The following is a 22047-nucleotide window of genomic DNA, read 5'->3' as shown; positions in this document are numbered from 1 at the left end:
GGTCCTGGGATCGAGTCCCGCATCGGGCTCTCCGCTCTGCGGGGATCCTGCTTGCCTCTCTCTCTCTCTCTCTGCCTGCCTCTCTGTCTACTTGTGATCTCTGTCTGTCAAATAAAAACAAATCTTTAAAAAAAATAATTGGTAAAATAATGGGCTAAGCAAAGAGCTCGGCTGAAGATTTGCCAATCTGTGTAGCTCTGTGTCAGAAAGACGTGCACCTGGCCAGAGTTAACTGTCTCCTCTCCAAGGCCTAGAAGCTTAGTCATTGCCTCTTGGGTACCGAGAAGCAAGAGGGGCTCGTCTAGAAGTGTGGGAATCAGCTGCTGGGGGAGACAGGGGGTACCAGTAGGGGTCCGTGAGGGCCGCTGTTTCTTATTCTCAGGAGGACGAGGAGGACCACTCATCATGTCCGTTCACCTTCCCCGAAGCATGTGAGGCCTTCTGCCTTGCCGTGGCTATCAGGGCGGGCCTCTGTGGGTATCAGGATTCTCACCTGAACCAAGGGACTGGGTCTGAGAGACAGGCATCCAGCGTCATGCTTCTGCTGGAAAGGAGCACCTGTCGGTGAAAGGGCATCCAGAAGCCCGAGTCCCGTGGCTAAGCAGCAGCCCCACCCTCTCCAGCATGGAGACAAGATTGTATGGAAATCACGGCGCGGGGAACATGCTCTGCTCTAGCAACGGTGCCCGAGTGGAAGAGGGCGTCCGAGGGCTTTGTGGAGCCTGAGCCAGAAACAGGTCTCTTGGCTCCCCCCAGGCCTGCAGCGGCGGAGTCTGTGGGTGTGGAGCCCAGGAAGCTGTCACCGGCATCTCATGAACCACCACTGTGGGTCTTTGGGAGTTTGCTGTGTTTTTAAGAAATGAACGGGGTTGTCATTCCTTCACGTGTAGGGGTCACTCAGCACGGAGCTCTTTGATAAGGGCTGTTTTAATTGCCTCGACTTTGTCCTGTGGGTCAGGGAGGGGTTCTGGTCCCCGTGTGTTGGCCGGGGCCGGGCACAACACCTGACCCCTGGCAGGTGACTCAGTGGCAGTTCATGGGTCACATACAGCTCATAGCCCTGGGGCCCAGCATGCCACCTGTCACCTGCAGGGCCACATGAGGCTTGCACTGCAGGACAAAGTGAACGAGTGCAGGCCTTGTACTGTTGTGTGTGGGGGGTGACCCCTGCCTCCTGTGGGAGGCTGTAATAGGATTGTTTGAGTAATTCCATGAGTCGGAAGGGAAACGAAGCTACAGCTCAGGGACAAGCAGGAGCTGCTCCTGCTCCCCGTGATCAGGAGGGTTGTGTGGCCGGGCTCTTGTCTGTGGGAGCAGGGCTGGAAGGGGAATTTGCCATTTGGCCAGACGAAGCCTTCTTAGTTTCACCGGATGTCAAAACAGCACACAGTATGGGGTCTTAATTGTAGGCCTTACACCACGAGGGCCTCTCCACACCACGCGTGGGGAGAGCGAAGATGTGGAGGACTGGGCAGAATGACATGGTCTGGGAGCTGGGGGGTTAACACACCTGCTGGCGCAAGGGAGAGCTTGGACTCAGCTTCTGAGAGTGTGGTGAGAGCCAGGTGCGGACTGTAGCTGGGCACGAGGTCAGTGTGGGGACATGCAGCTAGAGGACACAGTGTCCTCAGATGGAGGAGCACATCACGGTGCCTGGGAATGTAGGGCGGGGGCACGTGGAGAGAGAAATGGGCTGCATCGGACTCAGGGTAGGTCCTGCTCAGAGTGCCTAGGATCCCAGCATCAGGTAAGGAATCGGAGGCAAGCCAGGAACTCATTCCCCAGGAAGGCAGGAACCGAGGTTCTAGACTGGGTTCAGGTTGGGCACGAGATGCAATGGAGCTCTAATATCTCGCTAAGCTAAGACGGCTGTCCCATCTCGGTAATGGCACCGCCATCCATGTGGCTGCTCAAGCAGGAGACCTAAGAGTCTTTCTGCCCCTGCCACACCCCCATGTCCAGTCCATGACCATATCTTTGATTTACCTCCTAATCATCTCTGAGACACAGCCCTGTTCCCGTGTTGGTCTGGACTGCTGCAGTCGTCCACGCTTTCTCTGTCTAGTCCCTACTCACGGCCAGCACGAGCTGGGGGGCCCTGCTTTTCCCTCCTTTCAAGTCCTTCCACGTCCTTCAGTTGCTCATGAAGATGATTCTATGGTCCGAGAGGCCCCGGGGCACCAGTCCCTGAGCTCCCTCTTTCCCTCTCTCCCCATCTCTTCCACGCTGTTCTCCATGTGTGCCTCCTCCGTGGGGCCCTGTGCAAGCTGATCTCTTTGCTTCAACCAGGCTGCCTTTCCCCTTCCCCCTAAGCAACCGAGGCTACAGAGTCTCACACATACGTCCAAGGGAAGAATCCCTGATCTCGAGACCAGTGCTACTCCAGGCACTTGGAGTCTCCCTTCCTCTTACTTGCTGCGCGGGTGATGATCACGTGGTATTTGTTTGTACTTGATAAACACCCGCTCCCCCATCCAGACCGTGAGCTGCTCGGGAGCTTGGATTTTGCCTGCCAGCCCCTGTTACCAAGCTAGGAGTGCCGTAAGCAGCTGTTGGGGGGGGGGTGAGCCAGGTGGGGGGAAGAAAGAGCTAAGTCACCTATGGAGCCTGGAGCGCCCTGGGGACGGGGGGTCAGGCACATCCCCGGGGCTGACTTAGAAGGACTTTAAGAGGACACTCTGGGACACTGTGTACGCGCCCCTTTCCGCCCTGTCTTCTTCCTCCTCTCCGAATTGGTGCGACGCTCCCTTCCAGCCTCGGGTTTCTGAGTCTCCTTCGTCAGACGTCACCCATCTCTCTCCTGGTGGAATCCCGTGCCTGCCGCAGAGCCCTGAGGCCGGGGGGCTGACGCACGATTGTTGGTGGGATGTTCACCTGCCTTAAGTTAAAGAAGCTCATCAGTTTCTACTTCCTTACTGTTACTTGTATGTCCAGAGCCCCCGAGAGAAAAAGAACATTTACAAAATAACTGTCTAAGTCCCACACTCCTTCCAAAGGGTTGATGTCACTAGGGAAAGGTTACAAATAAAAGGCCACCCCCACCCCCAGCTCCGTGGTCCCGGTCGCACCGAGTGCTGTGTGTTGCCATGAAATTGTGTGAAATTCTGTGAATAGGGCTTGGAGAGAACGGACACGCTGAAGAGCTGAGGTGTTACAGGTCTTTTGTTTTTTTAATATTTTATTTATTTGACAGAGAGAGAGATCACAAGTAGTCAGAGAGGCAGGCAGAGAGAGAGAGGAGGAAGCAGGCTCCCCGCTGAGCAGAGAGACCAATGTTGGGACTCGATCCCAGGACCCTGAGATCATGACCTGGACCGAAGGCAGAGGCTTTAACCCACTGAGCCACCCAGGCGCCCCATGAGCTGACGTGTTACAGGTTTGAGTAGCTTCGTGCCCAGCTGGCCATCTAAAGAAGAGATTCTTTAAAAGAAATAAGTACATAAATAAAGGCAGCCCAAATTGAAAGTGACGCGTGGAATTAAATGTGTTTTTGAAGCTTCTCATGTTATTGAACATAATGGTCATGTTAGTGTTCGGCTTTGCAGCACGAGAGGAGAATTTCTCTGGCAGCTGGACTGTGGCTGAGCGGAGGAAAGGGCCTCCCGAACAGAGCAACCCCATCTACCCCCACTGCCCGTTTGACCTCTTGGTACAGGCAGTAAATACACCAGTGCTGGCCATAAGATGGTTCTTGCAAAGCACCTGCTTTGGAACACAGTGTCTCCCGACTCACTTCCTCCTCTCCTGCTTCCTGCCGGCGGTCTGTCTCTGTTTCTGGGTGCGGGTGCAGGCGGCCCCTCGCCCTCAGGGCCGGTGGTACTGGGCTGGGGGCGGGTGGTCCATGCCCAGCTGAGAGGGAGCTCACAGTCAGAGGTGACAGCTGCTAGAAAAAGAAAATCCGCGCCACTACCCCATTCCAGCTTCCAGGGGAGTGCAAAGACGTGGTGTTTCCTGGTAAAAACTGCGTTTCTGTGTTGGAATAATTTGACAGGTAGGAGCTGGTTTCTGCGTTCAAAGAGGCCGTTGTTCTGGAAAAGGCCTCGGCTTCGTGTCATGTGCCTACCGTGGGCACAGGAGGAGACCTTATGTTTATGAAACCTCCTGGAACATTTCGGCCTTAGGCTGGCATCTGCCAGCGCCGCCTGACCTCTGTGCTGAGGAGCGAGCTCCCGAATCTTATTTTAAGAGCTTCCGAGGAGAACTTGCTGTTCTCCCCAAGCTACCTTGACCGCAGAGGGCTGAGTTTCCTTAAAGCGGCTCAGGCTAATTTTTAAATGGAGCTCTTCCTTCAGATGGAACCTCGTGGGAAGCCAGTTTGGGAGACAGACCGAACAGAGGCACCCTGGCTGTGGGGGGTCCTGTCCCCCGGGAGGGGGTCTGCAGGTCCCGCCAGGCTGCCTGCCTCGGAGCAGGATTTGAAAACCACCCTCCGCAGGACTCGGGGGTGGGGTGGGGTGGGGGGGAGCGCACCGAGCATTTGGATACAGATTGATTGCTTCCTCTCTGAACGTGGAGGCTGCCCATCGTTAACCCGGAGCCCCGTGGAATGAGCAGGTTATCACCGTGGACAGGCCATTTCCACCCACAGCCCTTCCCCGTGTCTCTATCGATCGGCTGTCGCGTTCCTAAATCCCGCCTCCTGGAGGGCGCAGCTCTGGGTGCCTCTGAGCGTCAGCGGCTGCTTCTGCAGGTGGAGGGCTGGCCCCTGGCCCCGCGAAGGGAGAAGGGGTGGGAGTGCGCCCTGGGTTTCAGCTGGAAGAGGGGATGTGGCCGAGAGTATAATGGGTCGATGCTTTTAAAATTCCCTTCCCTTTCCGGTATTAAATGTCTTTGCTTTAATGACCCTCAGCTCGTGGTTTCTTTCAGTTCCTTCATGCCGGCCCTGGCGGGACTCCAGCCACTCACTCAGCTGCCAACGTGGCCCTCTCTAATGCCTTGCGTGTGCCCCGGGTGGATTTGTTCTTTTTATGGGACTGAGGAGACAGTCTCAGGCGGTGATTAAACATCGAGACTGTCAGCCTGCCGAGGGGGCCGAGCCTCGTTCCCGGACAGCTCTGGATGCAGGCAGGGCCGGGGTCAGGGCGTCGCTTCCAGAAAGCTGTGCCCTGCGCCGGGATTGGGTAAGCGGTTTCCGAGCGCAGGTGTCTGAGGGTGAATTACAGTTGGGGTCAGAGGATGATGTCCCTGCCCTCGGGAACAAGATTGGAGTCAGCGTGGGGGTGGGGGCGAGACTCGAGGGCTTTGGGCGATCCCAGCTCCTTCCCTCTTCCCTGTTTGACATTGGACAACCTGACAGAGCTCTGTGAGACTCAGTTTCACCGTTTGTAATGGTGGCATAACACCTACTGTGCGCCGTTATTTCAGGGAGCAGTCATCTTAGATGGAAAACACTAATCCCAACCATTTGGTAAAAGCTTCTTTTACTGTGGTGAGAAGACTTAACATAAGGTCTGCCCACGCGACAATGTGTTAAATGAACCCTGGCCGAGCACTGATGACGGATACGGGGTGGCACAGCCCATCTCTTGCGCACACTGCTTAACCAAAACCTCGTGTCCACTGATCAGTAATTCCCCATCTTCCCCTCCCTGTTGCCCCTGGCCGTCACCACCCCTGGCTCTGATTCTAGGAATCCAGCCATCTCACACATGTTACAGACGTGCAATCGTGCAGGGTTTGTCTTTCGGGGACTGGCTCGCTTCACTCGCCTGGTGTCCTCCAGGTCCATGCGCGTTGTTGCATACGGTAGGATCTCCTTCCTGCTGAAGCTGAGGAGAATCCCATCGTGCACATTTCCCACATGGTCTTTATCTGTTCATCCGCTGATGGATGGGTTGTTGGGGCTGTTTCCACATCTCAACTTCTGTGAATGTTGTGCTGCGGGGACCATGGGGCTGTGAGTATAACTTCCAATTCCTGATTTCAGTTCCTCAGATAAATACCCAGAAGTGGGATTGCTGGATCCCAGGGTGGTTCTGATTTTTAACTTTTGGGGAAAAAACCCATACCATTTTCTGTGGTGGCTGCACAATTTTGCATTCCCAACAATGGGAGACAAGGTTTCCAGTTTCTCCACATCCTTGCCAGCATTTGTTACTTTTTTTTTCTGCTAGCTTTTTTTTTTTTTTTTAAATTAACATATAATGTATTATTTGGTTCAGGGAAACAGGTCTGTGAATCATCAGTCTTACACAATTCACAGCACTCCCCATAGCACATCGCTCCCCAATGTCCATGACCCAGCCACCCCGCCCTCCTACTCCCAACCCCCAGCAACCCTCAGTTTGTTTTCTGAGATTAAGAGCCTGTTATGGTTAGTCTCCCTTCCCGGTCTCATACTGTTTAATTTTTTCCCCTCCCTGCCCCCAAGAGCCCCGTGTCCTGCCTCTCAAAATCCTCATATCAGAGAGACAAGGGGGGGGGGGGTGAGTTTAGATCTCTCATTGTAGTTTTGATTTGCATTTCCCTGATGCTGAGTGACTAATGTTTGTTGTTGATATTTAAATGAGCATTGCAGACTCGCAATGCCTACCACTGCCAAAAATATACTGGTACTTACAGGTTATGCTCTTATATTCTTTCTGGAGCATTCTATTTGAGCTGCGTGTTGGAGGAGGAGAGAGAAGGTGAGGCTGGGGGCCATAAGAGCGGGGGAAGGGTGAGGTAAAACACAAGGATAGAAGGACAACCTGCCGGATGACCTGTGGGCTCACTCCAGGTCAGCCACAGCTGGACATCTCTATTCATAAGTGACCCCACAGTTGGTCGCCATGCTTAGCCTGTCCCATTGGCTTCCTTCTCCTTTATCCCCACAGCTTTATCCCAGACAGGGGGTGCTCTTCTCCTAGCTTATCCCAGAGCCTTGTGCCCTATACATACCTTCCTTGGCCAGGAGCCCTGCAGCGACCAACTTTGTCCCTGTCCTAGGCCATCTGGGAAGGCCACCTCAAAGATGGGTCAGGCTATACCCCTGGCCTGTGCTTCTGAACCCTTCAGCAGGTGTCTGCAGACTTCGCTGCCCTGGGTGCTGCTCTATCTCAGGCAGACACTACTGTACCTTCCCCAGGGAGTCCCCTGACAATTTGTGGAACGTCCTCCATCTTCTCTTCTGTAACGTATCCTGTCCAACAGCAAAATTCCGTGTGGGACCTCATGGGTCTCATGGATCTCTGGGAAATTATTGGAAGATGATGAAAAATGCCTGCAGAGCTGCGATGTTGTACCTTCCCAGAAAGGTTTTATCATGTGGGTGACAGTAGTGAAGGCCACATCTGGGTGTTGGCTGCAGGTCCTGGTGTCAGACCAGGCTCCATGGAGTTCCAGAAAGGCCAGTTTGTCAGAGAACCTAGAGGGAGAGAAGGTATAAACACCAGCAATAGGTTTCACATGCCCGTGACCATAGTCATGCCAAAAACATACCATCTCCAAGACTCATTGGCTCATAGAAGCATAAACATTTCTTTGGCTCTTAAAGCACTGGTTGACAATTCTGGCTCCTGGTTCTCGTCTTTGGCTTTGGTCTTGTCTGGGCCTGCTTATGTGGTGGGGGTCAGCAGGCTGTCCACAGAGAGGGTGGCTCAAGCAGGCTGCTTGGGAAAGCTCCCAAGGTGAAGGCCGCGGACAAGACAGAAACCGAAGTGCAGAAGAATGTCTTCAGGCCAGAGCAAGTCAAATGATGGAACTCAGAATCTAGAGGTGAGAACTTCAACTCTGAAAAGGGAGGGCTATGGGTTGCATGGACTTGGAACTCTTAATGTCATCCATCTACCAATGGTGCACCTCACAATCTAGCAGTCCAGCATCCATCCACCAATGATGCATGCGGCAGTCTAGCACTCTAGCATCCGTCTAGCAATGATGCTTCTAGCAACCAACAATCAAGCAGTCCAGCATCCATCTACCAACGATGCATCTAGTAATGGGCATGGACAGGGTTTGTGCTCTTTTTTTTTTTTTTTTCACTCCATGGCAAAGGTACTTTTCTGCTCATTCAATAGATAAGATTATTGCGATTCAAAGAAGTCTAGTTACATATGAGGTTGCTGAACTGTTCTTCCCTAAGATGGGGTTCTACTCTGAGTTTTGTGATGGGAGTTAATGCAGTGGGGCACATTCATGCTAAGTGCACCTGTGCCTGGCCCTTGGTGAATGCACGATGAATGCTGGCTGCCCACAGGTCTGGGGCCACACGTGTCTAGGGACCACACACATCACGTGTGTCATTGCAGCCCAGTGCCTGGCACAGGGTCTGGAACCCAATCAATAGCTGTTCAATAGATGCATGACAACATGTAGAGTCTTGGGAACGTAATATCTCCTGGTCAGTTGGCCAGATCTGGGTCTGAGTCTGATTAGTCATTGATTACCTATAGGACCGCTAGTTTTGGAGTCCAGGATACTTGATGTCTCTTCAAGGTCACCCTTGAAGGTTTCCAATCCCATCTCTTTCATGTGAATTTTGCCTGTTTATATGCCTTGGGATTCTGCTCCCTAGAATGTCGGCAATTCCAGCTCTGTTGGGGTCCCTGTAGCCACATAAACAAGGACAGTGTCTGGTCCCTCATGGACATCTGCCCCATCTGTACTTGCCACTAAGCAGGGGCTTAGTCCTTGGCCTGCGGCAGAAGCGCTACTTCGTGACAGTTTCATAATCTTCGTGCTTCTGTTTCTACATCTGCACCTTGGTCTTGGTACTTGTGCTACCTGTCTTCCATTTCAATCATTCACTGTTCAAAACCCTGCCATCCAGGAAGTTCAGAGATCTCAAAGGCCTGGAAGATAGAGATTGGATCAATCGGGATGGCCGTCCCCTTTACTGAGCACTCGGCATGTGCCAGGAACTGTGCTGGGCACGGGGTGTGCAATGTTGAACATGACACCAAGCAAACTTGCCCTCTTAAAATTTATATTCTAGAGGTTCAGGATGGACCAAAATCAAGTAGACAGACAAATAAGCAAAATTATTGCTTGATGCATAAACAATGAATCTTGGAAAACTGAAAAAATGAGACTGCTTCATTCAGGTCCAGAAGGGTGGAAAGGAGTCTGCCATATGGGGAGCTGGGGTGGGGACTGTTTCAGGTCGAGGAAGCATGATGTGCAAAGTTCCTAAGGGAGGGAGGAGCCTGACATGTTCAGGATGGGAAAAGGAAAGCTGGTGTGGTTTGGTCATAGCGAAGAAGTAGGGGAGAGGAGACAAGGTGGGAGCGGTGATCAGGCAGAATCTGGACGGCTGGCCAGCCCGGTGGGTTTCTGGGTACCACGGACCCAACCGAAGGGTTGAGCCTTACGCGTCCTGAGTCATTTGGCTTTGTGAGAAGGCCACCTGCATGTGTGAGGGCAGATTCAGGTGTCATGGGGCCACAGGGAGGGTGAACTTGTGTGGGACATAGAGTGCAAGAGTGTCGAGTACAAAAATGGCAGCACCCCTGCCGGAGGCGTGGACGAGTGTCACAGGGGCGAGGAGCCGGAGGCTTCTTCCACTCCTTGATGGCAGGGGAGGGGGGCAGCCTTGAGAGCAGGAAGACCAGTTCAAGGCCCACAGCAGCTGTCTGGAGAAGGGAGCATGTGATGAGAGTGGTGGCCCGGGGGCGCTGGACGTGGCCACGCAGGGCTTGGAGCAATGGAGTCTCCGGGTGGTGCCCAAGGGTTGGGGGTAGGCGGCGAGAGAAGGGAGGAATGGAGGAACGGAGGAGGCTGCCTCCCCAGCGCCCCCTTTAATCCTCTCGTTCCTCCGCGGCGGTACTGTTGGTCACCCCAAGTCCAGACTGGGGAAGCGGGCCCTGGGCGGTTAGGAACCCGCCGTGATTCGGGACCACCTTCATGTCAGGGTTGAGGCCAGGCCGGCTGCCTGCAAGCTGGCCGTCATCGCGTGCTCGCGGGGGCCGCAGGGCCGGGGAGGCCGCTCACGGGGTTGTCCGCCTCAGAGTAGACAAGCGTGGCACCTGTCAGGTAGACGTGAGCAAAGGCTTTGCCCTTCCTTCTCCTCTTTGTCCTCGGCCTGTGTGCCTTCCTCCTGCCCACTCAGCATCCCAAACCCCAGGATCCCTCTGCTCCTTCTCAGAAGCCTGCCAGGCCACCTCGTCTGAGACAGTCACCTCTGCCTCCTCCTCGGCTTCCCCACCCCAGCGCCATCAGCCCTCGCCCAGGGCGACCACACTGGGGCCGCGCTGGGACCTCTGCATCTCAGCGTCTTAGACTCCGCACTCTGTGGGCACCCAGTCAGATTTTGTTGAATGAAGGTCTTTGACATAAAGGCAGAGTAGTGAACAGGTTATCTGCAGGGGGCCCGGGGAATTGGGGGCTCTTTGGCCAGTGTTCTTGTTACGAAAATGGGGGCAGTGTTAGTCCCTGCATAGCAGGGCCATTGAGGGCATTAAACAAGGTCATGTTGACACCCTCCATACCTAGTATAAAGTACACGCATGAGTGATTGCTCCTTTTACTATCTGCATTTGCAGAGGAAAGAGGCACAATTGTATGAAGGGAGTGTAAGATAGGACTCTGAGAAATATTTGCAAGTTAAAAGAGCTTGGTGAATGCAAAAGGAAGGCTCCCTAGCAGAGAGGTTCCTGGACCGTGTCTGGGGTCTGAGACCCCTCCCGCAGCTGGCACTCCTCAAAGCCGGCACTGCCTGGCCCCAGCCCTGGACAGAGCTCCGCAGGGTGGGCGGCTCCTGTCTTTGCTGAATACAAAGTACGTGCATTTACTGACGGGAAAGTGTGTCCTAGCCACACTGAATACCAAGCACGCCGAGCCCTGTTATTTATAAGCCCATTTTTCTACAAATGGCTTCTCATCCCTTGTGAACATTGGGTTTTCTGATAAGTTTAACGAAAATTTTAAGTATGTGGAATGTAAAATTACTTTGAAAACTTTCCCCCTTTCAAGCCGTTGCATAAAGAAGGATCCCTTCAGATGTCTGCATCTGTCGGGCAGCTGGAAGCTGCCTCTCCTGCTCTTGCTGTTAACACCTACCATTTGTCTCTGTGCAGACTTTCCTTGATAACTGAGATGTGTTGTGCGCAAAGCAGGGGTCTTGTTTGAGGATGCCGAACATGGTCTCTGGCCAGATGTTTCCCCTTCATTAGAGTGTGTCCATCAGCCATCTTTGCTGGAGGGTGTCTGCTTCTGCCGTCCTAGTAGCTAGGATAAGCTGGGCTTCTCCTTCCTGCACCGAAAAGATGAAATTAGCATTTAGGAAGCTGTCATTATAAAGGTTTTCACCCTTCACAATTAATGCAAGAAGAGGTCAATGATGGTGAATTAATGCTGCAGAAATCAGCCTTCATCATTCATGAGCAGTTGGGGCCCTAAATGCCATCCCCGAAGGCTGCCTCTGCCTTCTAGTCTCAATGAGGGTGTAATGCTATGGAACGCTGGCCTGTGTGTGGAATCTTAATTTCTGTATCAGGAGCATCGCGGAGAACCCTGCTTAGACCGCAGTTTCTTCCACAAGGGCCACTCACGGGTCTCTCCGGGGGCCAGGGTGTAGCAAATGGTAGGACAAATGTAAGAGACAGACGCCGCTACTTCTGCGGGTGAGGGTGGCCCGTGGAAGGAGCTCGGTGTTTGTAAGGAAAGAGCTAGTCACAGCCCAGCCCTCCCTACTGAACTGGGATCGCCAGTCGCACTCCGGTGAGGATACCCGAGAGTGAGCGGTGGGTAGGTAAGCCTGGTCTCAGAGGAGCTGCGGGGGCCGGAGGAAGGACAGGAAGGGGACAGTACACGGCCAAGGAGACTCCCAGCGTAGCAGCGGCGACTGCCAACATTCGGAACTGTCCACTCGGCAGATCAGTCCCGAATTACTTGTTATTGAGCGGTTGGTTCTCGGTGCTGAGAGGCAGGGGCCGATGAAACTCATCTTGAAGGCTGACCTCTGGCAAGATCAGCACCCCTCGCCTTGGCTCAGTGTTCCCAGTGATGGTCGAAACTCAAGCCAAGGGTGCATTTTGAGAGCTAGAAATCTCCACAAATAAGGAACAACTGAACGAGTGACAAAGCCTCCAATGACCCAACACCATCCTTTCCTTTCCCCCAAGACTCCCCCCCCCCCCCTCCCCCCCCCCCCTTCCCTCCCGCCCCCCCCCCCCCCCCACCCCCACACCCAGCACTGAATAGGCACCTACTTTGAGAAAGGCCTGAACATACATAAACAAGTAAGATGCAGACCTTGGGCATCTGGAGACGCCAAGAATGTGAAAGCCAAAGAGATCTTTTAGGGACCCCCTTGCCTTATTTGACCAATGAAACACCCAAGCAAAGACTTGATGAATGACCCGATCAAGTTGGGCTGGGACCCAGGCTTCGAAAGTGCCCCAGAAGGAGTTCTCGTGCATCAGGCTGAGGAGCCTGTCTTCGTGACAAGAGCCCACCTAGGCTTTACAGACTGGGTAAAATTCCCTGCATTTTCCTGAGAGACAACTGCTAGTTTTCACAAGAACAGGCAGGCCCCCTCTTCAGAGAAAAGTAGCCCGGCATGCTCAGAAATATTCATGAGCCGATATATTCTTGTTGACATGAAACCAGGCTCTGCCAAGGAGCTGGAATCGGAGTTTCCTCTTCGCTGGGGGTGCTGAGAGGAACGAAAGTGCATGACCTTGGCCCCTTGGACATCTTCTGTCTTACCTGCAACTGTCAGGCACAGACATAAACTCGCAGTGACTTTTCTCCAGTCGTGGGTGTCCCTCTGCCCCACGCCTCACCTTCTGTTGTTTAACTTGGAGCAGCCAGAATTCTGGAGCTTCCGTCTGGCTTCAGAACTGGAGGCATGAACCACACGGAGATGAGAAAGGGCTAGACTGCCTCACGGCTTTGATTTAGGCAGAACTCCCGGCGAGTCCCAGGCCCTTGTGTGGCCATTCCATGAACACGGGCCACGGTGAGGTTTTTCTAATCATCCACGTGGGGCAGTAAACTGGAACTATTCCCCAGAACTTAAAGTTTATCTCCATTATTTATTTATTTTTTTTAAATCACTGCTCTTCTATGGCCAACCTGGTTTCATTGAGTTTTATTCCTGTTTAGCAAGATGGCCTTCGTCATGGCCGCTGGGTGGGGATGTCCTTGCAGAGAGCGAGGGGAAAGCTTGGCGGTGTTGACAGCCCCAAGGACAGTTACCCTTTCACTTAGAAATCAAGGTGACGTACTCCCGGTGAGGCGGTTTTAAAGCCGGCCCCGTCTCTTTCATTGCGAGCACCAGCCCACCTGGGAAGCCGCAGCCGCCCCACTGATGCGGCTCAGTTATTGATCCCTGTGATTCAGTGTTTCTGCTCAAGGCATATCTCAGCAGTTTTAACAGATCAGCACAATAGTTCAAGGATCAATCATTATTTCTCCCTCCTGATCCATTTTAATTGTGATATCAAAGACGCAGTAATCCTTTCTTAAGTTGGAAGAACGTATCTAAAGCCAGGAGAAGATTTTATTAGCACAGGAATGAGCCTTTCCCATCACAAGATGGGACGCTCGATCAGTGCCTGACCGGACGCCAGGAATCCACACCCCTGAGCTTACCTGAAGCTGCTGTTCTCTGTGACTCAGCCAGCCAGGTGACCTCTTTCCCTCCTTCCTCACCAGGACCACGTGGATTCTGGGAGGCACATCTCAGAAGGATTTTCCTGGACTGGGAGGGTTGGAAGGCAGAACGGACAAGGAGGGTGAGGTTGAGGTCCGCTTTCCATGATAATCTGTCTTTGCAACAGAGGACAGTGCATTGTACACTGGGAAGAGAAGGAAGTCTGAGGCCTTTCCATGCTTTGAGAAGTAACCCAGCATTCTGTGGAAAGGCTCTGATCTCAAAACCACCCACTGTAGGAACTCAACATTGCAGTAAAAATTCTGGTGAACAATGTAAAGGAATTAAGCGGCTGAATTTCAGTCCTCAAGTTAAAGTTTGCATTGCCCACTCTCTACCTCATTTTGAGTCCTTGACATCTTCAGGGAAATTAAGGAGTTGCCCAAATAAGGTCAGACTATTGAAAAAGGACTTACACTGTGTTGGCCTAGTACTGCTTCCCCCACACTCCTGCCCTCTGAATATCTCATCTTGCTCAGAATACTTGGAACCAGTCACATGTGGGATGGATGATAGAGGAGACACACAGCCCAACAGACCACTGGGTTCTGGGTCAGGTTTCCCAAATGGTATTCCAGTGTTTACCATTGACGTGGGATGTCAAATACTTATTGTATTTTATAAAAACATCACTTGGTCAAGTCCTCTTGGGAAACGGGGTTACCAGGGTGAGGTGTTTTATTTAGGGTGCCCAGGGCATGTTTGTGCGGGTTCTGGAAGCCTGCTTGACCTTTGCATGATGGGCACCTTGTGGGACAAGTGTCAAAGGGAAGGTGGATGAGGAAGTGCTGCTCTGACTCCCTAGACATTTCCTGAATTCCTGTTCTAGAAGGCTAGGCCCTGAGGCCACATGGGAAGGGGTAGAAGAACAGTGTCTGCTTAAATGTAATCTCTTTACTCCCCATAAGGAAGAGTGTCTGGGGATTCTAGGGTCCCATCGGGCACCCTCCTCAGAACCTCTCCCTCTCTCTGTGTCAGCGTGTCCATTGGGCCCTTGAACTTGATGCATCTGTCAGCTGTGATTGAAGAGAAAACACTGCCAGCTCCTTGAGGGCAAAGGTAGAGTGGGTACTTGCCCATCTTTTGCTGCCCAAGGTCCTTTTCTGTCTCCTACCAGCATGCAAAGTTCTTTCCAGGGGATATTTATTCCTACTGCACTCAGCCTTGTTGGAAATAAATATGAATGCCTGTTCCCCACTGTGGAAAGTCAAGTGATCCCTAGGCAGATTTCCTGTCAGGCTCTTCCTCTTCCTGCTCCAGACTTTCAGCATAAATCCTAAATGTGAGCCACCAGAAGCTCTTTCCTAAAATGTTGGCCCTGGAATGAGAACCATAGGGAGAAAAGAAACCATCACAGGTGATGTGACTTAAAGTTCTTACCTTAAATGCATGTGTGGCTATAAGACCAATCGTGACTCTCTGCTGTTTAGTTCCCAGGAGCCCTCTTTGTTCCTGCCCCGGTTCTCAGTCTTCTCAGCAATTCTGTGAGCTCCCCCAGTGGGATTGATTTAGGTTAGCCAGAGGCAGTTCCTGCTAGGAACTCTGAATGGAAAACAAAAAAGGACCCAGGTTTATTATCTTGTAATCATTTTCCAGTGCCCCCGCCAGGGAAATACCTAGTAAGACTTCAATACCTACTTGCTGAGTTCACCAGTGATGTTCCTCATCTCTTTGTATCATGGGAGTAGACCTAAAAAGTGCAATGTTGGGGTTACTCATTAAACAAATGCTTATTAGATAAACACTGTATTTTAGAAACCATTCTAGGGGCTGGGACTATAGCCACAAGCAATCAAAGACCTTGCCACACAATGCTCTCATCCTACTTGGGGGAGAGGGGGGCAGGCAAACAAAGATATAGATTGCCAGGTGGTGGTGTGCTCTGCAAAGAAATATAAACTGAAGGAAAGGGGTAGAATGGAGCTGTTCTGCCTTGTATAGATGGCCAGAGAAGACTTCTGGGAAAAAGGGACATTTGAGAGACATAAAGGAAGGAAAGACATGAGGTATGAGAAATTTGGGAAAGAACAAAATTCCAAGTCTGGGATGTGTGGAGGGTGTTTGAGAACAGCACAGAGGCCAGTCAGGAGCTGATGAATGAGGGGACAGTGGGGGATGGCATCCCAAGGGAGAGGATGCTGAAGCCATGGTAACTCGCGGTGAAGTCAGGAGCCCAGGGGAGGTTTTGAGTAGGGGAAGGCATGCTCTGACTTGGGTTTTAAAAGTATTACTCTAAGGTCCACAGTGACATCCAGCTGTGAGCTTATCTAAGAGCACATAGAGTTGCTGGTCAGGCAGGCATGGGGGCCTGAAGCCTTGGGCTGTGCTGTTTGCTCTAACTTCTGTGTCTCCCACAGAGGACAATTGCATAGTACATTTTGAAATCAAATTATGTGGTTAATATTTCATGTGAGCCTTTCCAGTATTGCTACTTAATTTGTGGCAATGCTAAGTATGTATGGAAATATGTGCTTGCACATGTAAATTAAATAATTTTATGTCAAGTAGCTATCTGAAGGGTTGTTGAGGTTCCTTTGCATAATGGGAGTGTGTGCACCTTTCTAACTAGAGCATGGTTAGCACTGTTGGAGCCAAGGACCATTGCCGCCTGCCAGGGCACTCTGGCCTCCTCCAGTAAAATCCTCCCTTGTCAGTCAGTCTTCTGGGGAAACAGACTTCTGGGTGCTAGCTATTTGGGGTGCTGAAATAATTGGAAAGGTCTTCCTTGAGCAGGGTGGGTTTGTCCGCCTCAGCACTGCTGATATTGGGGCAGATAATTCTCTGTGGTTGGAGCCATCCTGCTAGAAGGGTAGTTGCATCCTTGGCTTTTGCCTACCAGGTGTTAGCAGCATCTTCTCCCCCATCATGAAAACTAAAAATGTCCCTAGACATTGACTTCTATCCCCTAAAGGTAAAATGGCCCCAGTTGAGAACTGTGGTTAGACTTAAAAACAACAGGAAGAGGAATCTGGATTTTTTTTTTTCTTGGTCACAGGAGGAGTTGGCTGAGCCCATTGATGGGCAGGAATGATAAAGGGTGGAAAGTAGAGTTTGGATCCCCTTTCTAAGCCTGATAAAATCATTCATCAGTTGAGCTAGAGAAGGTTGATATCTGTGGAGCTTATTTTAATTATTTTTTTTTCACTCAACAATAAATCTGGTTACTGCTATTTCCCAGGGACTATGTAGGTTCAAGGGTGAAGTGGAAGTGAGTATAAGAACGAACCAGACACAATTCTGCAAATTCTAATATCTGAGGCAAAGTGATATTATAAGGAAAAATTTGGGGATTCTAGGAAGAAAATAGGGAGAAACACCCCAATAAGCCCATGGGGCAGAGAGATGGGGAGGATGTTTACTAAACTGGGGGTCGGAAGGAACTGAATACAAGCCAATTAGGGGATGGAGATGGTACAGGGTGGCAGAAATGGTGGAAAACATGTTCAAGGCCAAGAAGCCAGAGTGTAGTTCATTCAGAGGACTGTAGGTAGCTCAGTATCATGGAAATGCAAAGTCATTGTAGAGTATAAGTAGATGGGTCTTGATGAGTTAAAGCAAAGAGAGAGAATTTGCTCTAGATTTTCCTACTTTTGTTACATTAACTGTATGGAGGAATTTTTATTAATATCAAGAATGAGTGAAATGGTTTCAGAAAAAAAATCTGTAAGATTGCCACACTGAAATAACTAAATTGGGGGCTCTTATTCATGACAGATGCCACTAAAAATAAATACACCATATGTCATCATTATCATAATAAACAATCAACAGTTATTAATTCCTTCCATGCACAAAGCACAGATGGCAACAATAGATAGGGGAGAATACTTGAAACAAATATGACTTCATTCACTCAGCAAATATTGATTGAGCACATGCTGGGTGCCTGCAGCGTGTTAACCCCTGAACATACACAGATAAATTCCACACCATCCCCGACCTAAAGGAGTACAAGTTTAAGACAAAAGACAGCTACTATTTTTGTCACCTAGAGAATGTGTCACACAAATTGAAAAGGAAAATATTAAGACCTCACTAGGTCGATGCACAAAGGACAAAAAAGAAGGTGAAGCTAAAAAATATATAGAAAAATATTCAACCCCATTAAAATGTAAATTAATTCACAATGTGTATATTGAAACTGAACACTGCCCATGGTCATGTAAAGTAGTAAAACCCACTGGGAAGAAATAATTCAATAGAAAGAAAACAGCCATATTCTTGAAGATGTTCATTGTAGTATTATCTATCTTAAGAAAAATCAGGACCAACCTAAAAGCTCAATAGTAGGGAAAAGGTTGTGTAAATTTTGTAATTTGCAATAGAAGTTACGAATAGGTTACAATAGTGCAAAACATGTAAAGCATTTTCTATCCTTCTGGAGGGCTGTTCTGCAAGAGGTCAGAAGGGACCTCATTCATTATAGGCACTCAATAAATATTAAGCATAATACCTGGCACAAATTAAAAAGCAATGACTAATTAAGCACATGACATAAAGGACAGGGGGCGCCTGGGTGGCTCAGTGGGTTAAAACCTCTGCCTTCAGCTCAGGTCGTGATCCGAGGGTCCTGGGATCGAGCCCCACATCGGGCTCTCTGCTCAGCAGGGAGCCTGCTTCCCTTCCTCTCTCTCTGCCTGCCTCTCTGCCTATCTGTGATCTCTGTCTGTCAAATAAATAAATAAAATCTTAAAAAAAAAAAAGGAAGAAATAAAGAACAGGCAGGGATGCATTAAATTTGTGTTAGCAGTGTGCTAAGTGAAATAGATCAGATGGAGAAGGACAAATACTATGATGTTATTTATATGTGGAATAAAACAACAACAAGCAAACTCATATGAGTTGAGATCAAACTTGTAAGTGCAAGGTTGGGGAGGGGTAGGCGGTGTGGAATTGGAAGAAGGGGGTCCAAAGGTACCAAGATAGATAAGTACTAGTGATGTAATGAACAAGATGGCTATGGCCAACCTGGCTAAATGAAGCATAGGGATGTTGCTTAAGAGAGTAAATCCTAAGGGCTCTCATCACACAGAAACCCCCCCCCCCCAATTTTTCTTTTCTTCCTTCTTTTCTTTGTATTATATCTATGTGAGAAGATGGATGTCTCCTGAACCTGTTGTGACCATTTCATGGGATATGTAAATCAAGTCATCGTGGTGTACGCCTTAGACTTACACAGTGATGTATGTCAATTACTTCTTGATAGAACTTGAAAGAATTTGTAATTGTTGAGTTCATTGAGAATATAGATTATTCCCCTCCTCCTATTTCCCGAAATTTACAAAATATCTATATGGGTTCTATAAGTTTAAAACCAAAGGAAATTAAAACAAATGATTAACAGTGAGTCTTTCCAGCATTTCCTCCCCCACAACCAGTCAAAAGAATCTGAATTTGCTGAATTGTTCTTCCCTCTGCCCCTTCCATCCTCCAGGGAGGGTCCCCTATCTTTTCTGACTTCTGTAATGGAAAACAGGGGAGTGGCCTGAGCTGGGGAGGAGGAAGGTGCTCAAGAAATACAAATAATGCTGTTGAATTATTTTAAAATTCCTTTAGTTTCAGCAAACTGTGTTCTTTTGATCAATACACTGTCCTGAGGATGAGTCACATGGGTGACATTTTTATAACACGAATTTTTAATGTGGTTTAATTTTTTTTATTAATTAAAGCAATAAAGCTAAAGTAGTCAAGACATTTAGAATTGGTAATGGGATAGAATACAGAGCCCAGACATAAACCCACCGTTGCCTGATGAGTGACAAAGGGGCCCCAGCAATGATGTGAGAAAGAACTTGTCTTGAAACATTTGGAAATATAGAAATTCCATCCCAGGTGGATTGTAAAAAACAAAAGAAGTAGGTTCTATTATTTTTTTCAGAGGTTTATTTATTTATTTGAGAGAGAGAGAATGGGAGTAGGAGGAGGTGCAGAAGGAGAGGGACAAGCAGACTCCAGGCTGAGCATAGAGCCCGACGTGGGGCTTGATCCCAGGACCCTAGGATCATGACCTGAGCTGAAATCAGGAGTTGGACACTTAACCAACTGAGCCACCCAGGTGCCTCCAAACAAGTAGGTTTTAGTAGATAACACAAAAAAATATTTTTAGGATTATGGGGTGGGTAAAACATAAAATGCTGACTATAAAGGAGAGGATTGCTCCATTGGATTATTTTAAAATTAAATTAAGGGCACCTGGGTGGCTCAGTTGGTTGAGTGACAACCTTCAGTTCTGGTTGTGATCTTGGAGTCCTGGGATTGAGTCACACATTGGGCTCCCTGCTCAGTGGGAAGTCTGCTTCTTCCTCTAACCTTCTGTGCTCTCATGCTCTCTCTCTCTCTCTCTCTCTCTCATTCTCTCTCTCACATAAATAAATTAAAACAATTAAAATAATACAATTAAATTAAAATTGACGATTGCTGCTCATTCATCAAAAGACACTGTGTGAAGCAATAAAGAAGCACTCCAGAGAGAGGCAGAAGGTAATTATGATAGACGGATAGATTGATAGATCCACCTAAGAAAGGATTTGTGTCTAGTATCAAATATATAAAGGATTTCTATAAATTCCATAAGGAAAAGCCACACAATTTTTAAAAGGGCCAAAGACTTAAAAAGATCCTTCACAAAAGAGGAAATCCAATAGCCAAAAAATATGTGAAGAGGTTCTCAAGATCACTAGTTATCAGGGAATTGCAAATTAAAAGTGCAGTGAGGTATTACCCACCAGCATGGCTGAAATGAAGTAGACACAACCAAGTGTTGGTGAGGATGTGGAGCAGCAGGAATGCTCATGCATTTCTTATAGGAACATGGAATAGCTCAGTGACTTTGGAAAACTGAGTTGTCAGTACTTGAGTTGAGCACACTCAAACCCTATGGTTAAGTAACTCAACCCTTATGTGTATTCCCAACAGGAATGTATGCCTCTGTGTCTTGGCAGACATGTATAAAAATATTATTTGTAAAAGGCATTAGTGGGGAACAACCCAAATATTCATCAAGAGTGAATATGTTGTAGAAATCAAAAGGAGGAAACTACTGCCACACACTGAGAGACGGTGTACAATGTTGAGCAGAAGAAATCGAACACAATGGATTATATACTGTACACTTTTCTTTACATACCGCTTAAAACAGACAGAATGAATCTCTGGCTTTGACTGAAGTCAGAATGATTAACTTGGGGGTGGGTGAAGGGGCAAGGCATGAAGGAGGCTCATACTTTTAAACAATCAGAATGGTGATTCTGCAGATGTGTTAATTTTGTAAATCTTACCAAGCTATACATTTGTTCATTTTTGTATGTGTATGTCATACTTTCTTAAGAAGGAATTGAAATTGACCTATAGGAGGAAAGACTAGGTGCTCAATTGTTGTCTTCAGGCAAATACAGGATTGTATTTAAAACAAGGACAGGAAGTCTAGCTTATATCCCGGTAAGTGGAAAATCAAACAAATATAAGTTAAAGCAAAAGAGAATCTGGCCAGGCAGGAAGAAAGACTTGTGAAAAATAAGGCTGATCAAATACAAACATGGTTTGTGGGAAGATGGGAAGGGTTTGTCCTAGAATCTTCTAGAAGAAAACAAATGGTGTCCCAACACCAAGGAGATTCCATGTCACAGTCATGAACAAAGCTAGATAAAATAATTATTTCTTTGATTCTAAGATGTACATTTTGTCACATTTTCACATCTCTGAGATCTAGATGTGTCATGGAGTCCATGGCACTTGGCAGTTAATGGTAGTATCTGTCTCTTTAGGTCCAGAAAATAATGGTGCATCAATATAAGATTGTAAGATTGAAAGGCACCTTCAATTTGTTGAAATATGGTAATAAAACCCCTTCCAGCTTTAAGATTCCCATGTGAGCCTCATAGTGAGGGAGGTTTATTCCCTTAGGAAAGCATTTTTTATCCCTCCTGAGGGTTGTTGCATGAGAGGGTCAGAAGGGACATCATCCATTATGGGCACTCGATAAATATTAAGCATCAGCTGTGGCCCACAGCCAGCTCTGAATAAAAATTGGCATACGTTAACATCTATTGCTCATGGACTTTGTGACTGATGGTCTCTCTCTCTCTCTCTTTGTATAATCCACATTTGTAATGGCAAACCCCAAGGTAGAACAGAGGGAGAGCCCACGGTAGATGATACTTTCCTCTGCAGAGTTGGAGGCTGGGATGTGTGAGAGCAGCCTGTACGATACAGAGGTGCCCAGGACACAGGCAAAGACAAAAGTCTTGATATCAGAGCTTGTTGCCTTAGCAGGGATCTCAGAAGCCATTCCCATAAAAGAAGTGCAATGTTGGGGAGTGTTTCTCTGCAGGGAATGAATTGAGGGGCTTGTATATCAATGTGTGTCCATACCCAGAGACTGAATATCTGTCCATGACACATGCACTTGTGGAGAAGACCGGCTCTGAGCTGGCAGAGTTTAAGAACCCAAGCCTTGCTGGCAGAAGAATCCA

The 22047-nt window shown here is 48.9% G+C and overlaps 1 protein-coding gene across 2 annotated transcripts in view; it reads left to right on the top strand.

Moving 5' to 3' along the window:
• Positions 1-22047, top strand: part of C4H10orf90 (chromosome 4 C10orf90 homolog) — a 203313-nt gene that overhangs the window by 26695 nt on the left and 154571 nt on the right. The window lies entirely within an intron of this gene.

Source organism: Mustela nigripes, chromosome 4 (assembly GCF_022355385.1).
Source record: "Mustela nigripes isolate SB6536 chromosome 4, MUSNIG.SB6536, whole genome shotgun sequence".
NCBI classification, from domain to species: domain Eukaryota; kingdom Metazoa; phylum Chordata; class Mammalia; order Carnivora; family Mustelidae; genus Mustela; species Mustela nigripes.
This window is presented reverse-complemented; position numbering and strand designations above follow the sequence as displayed.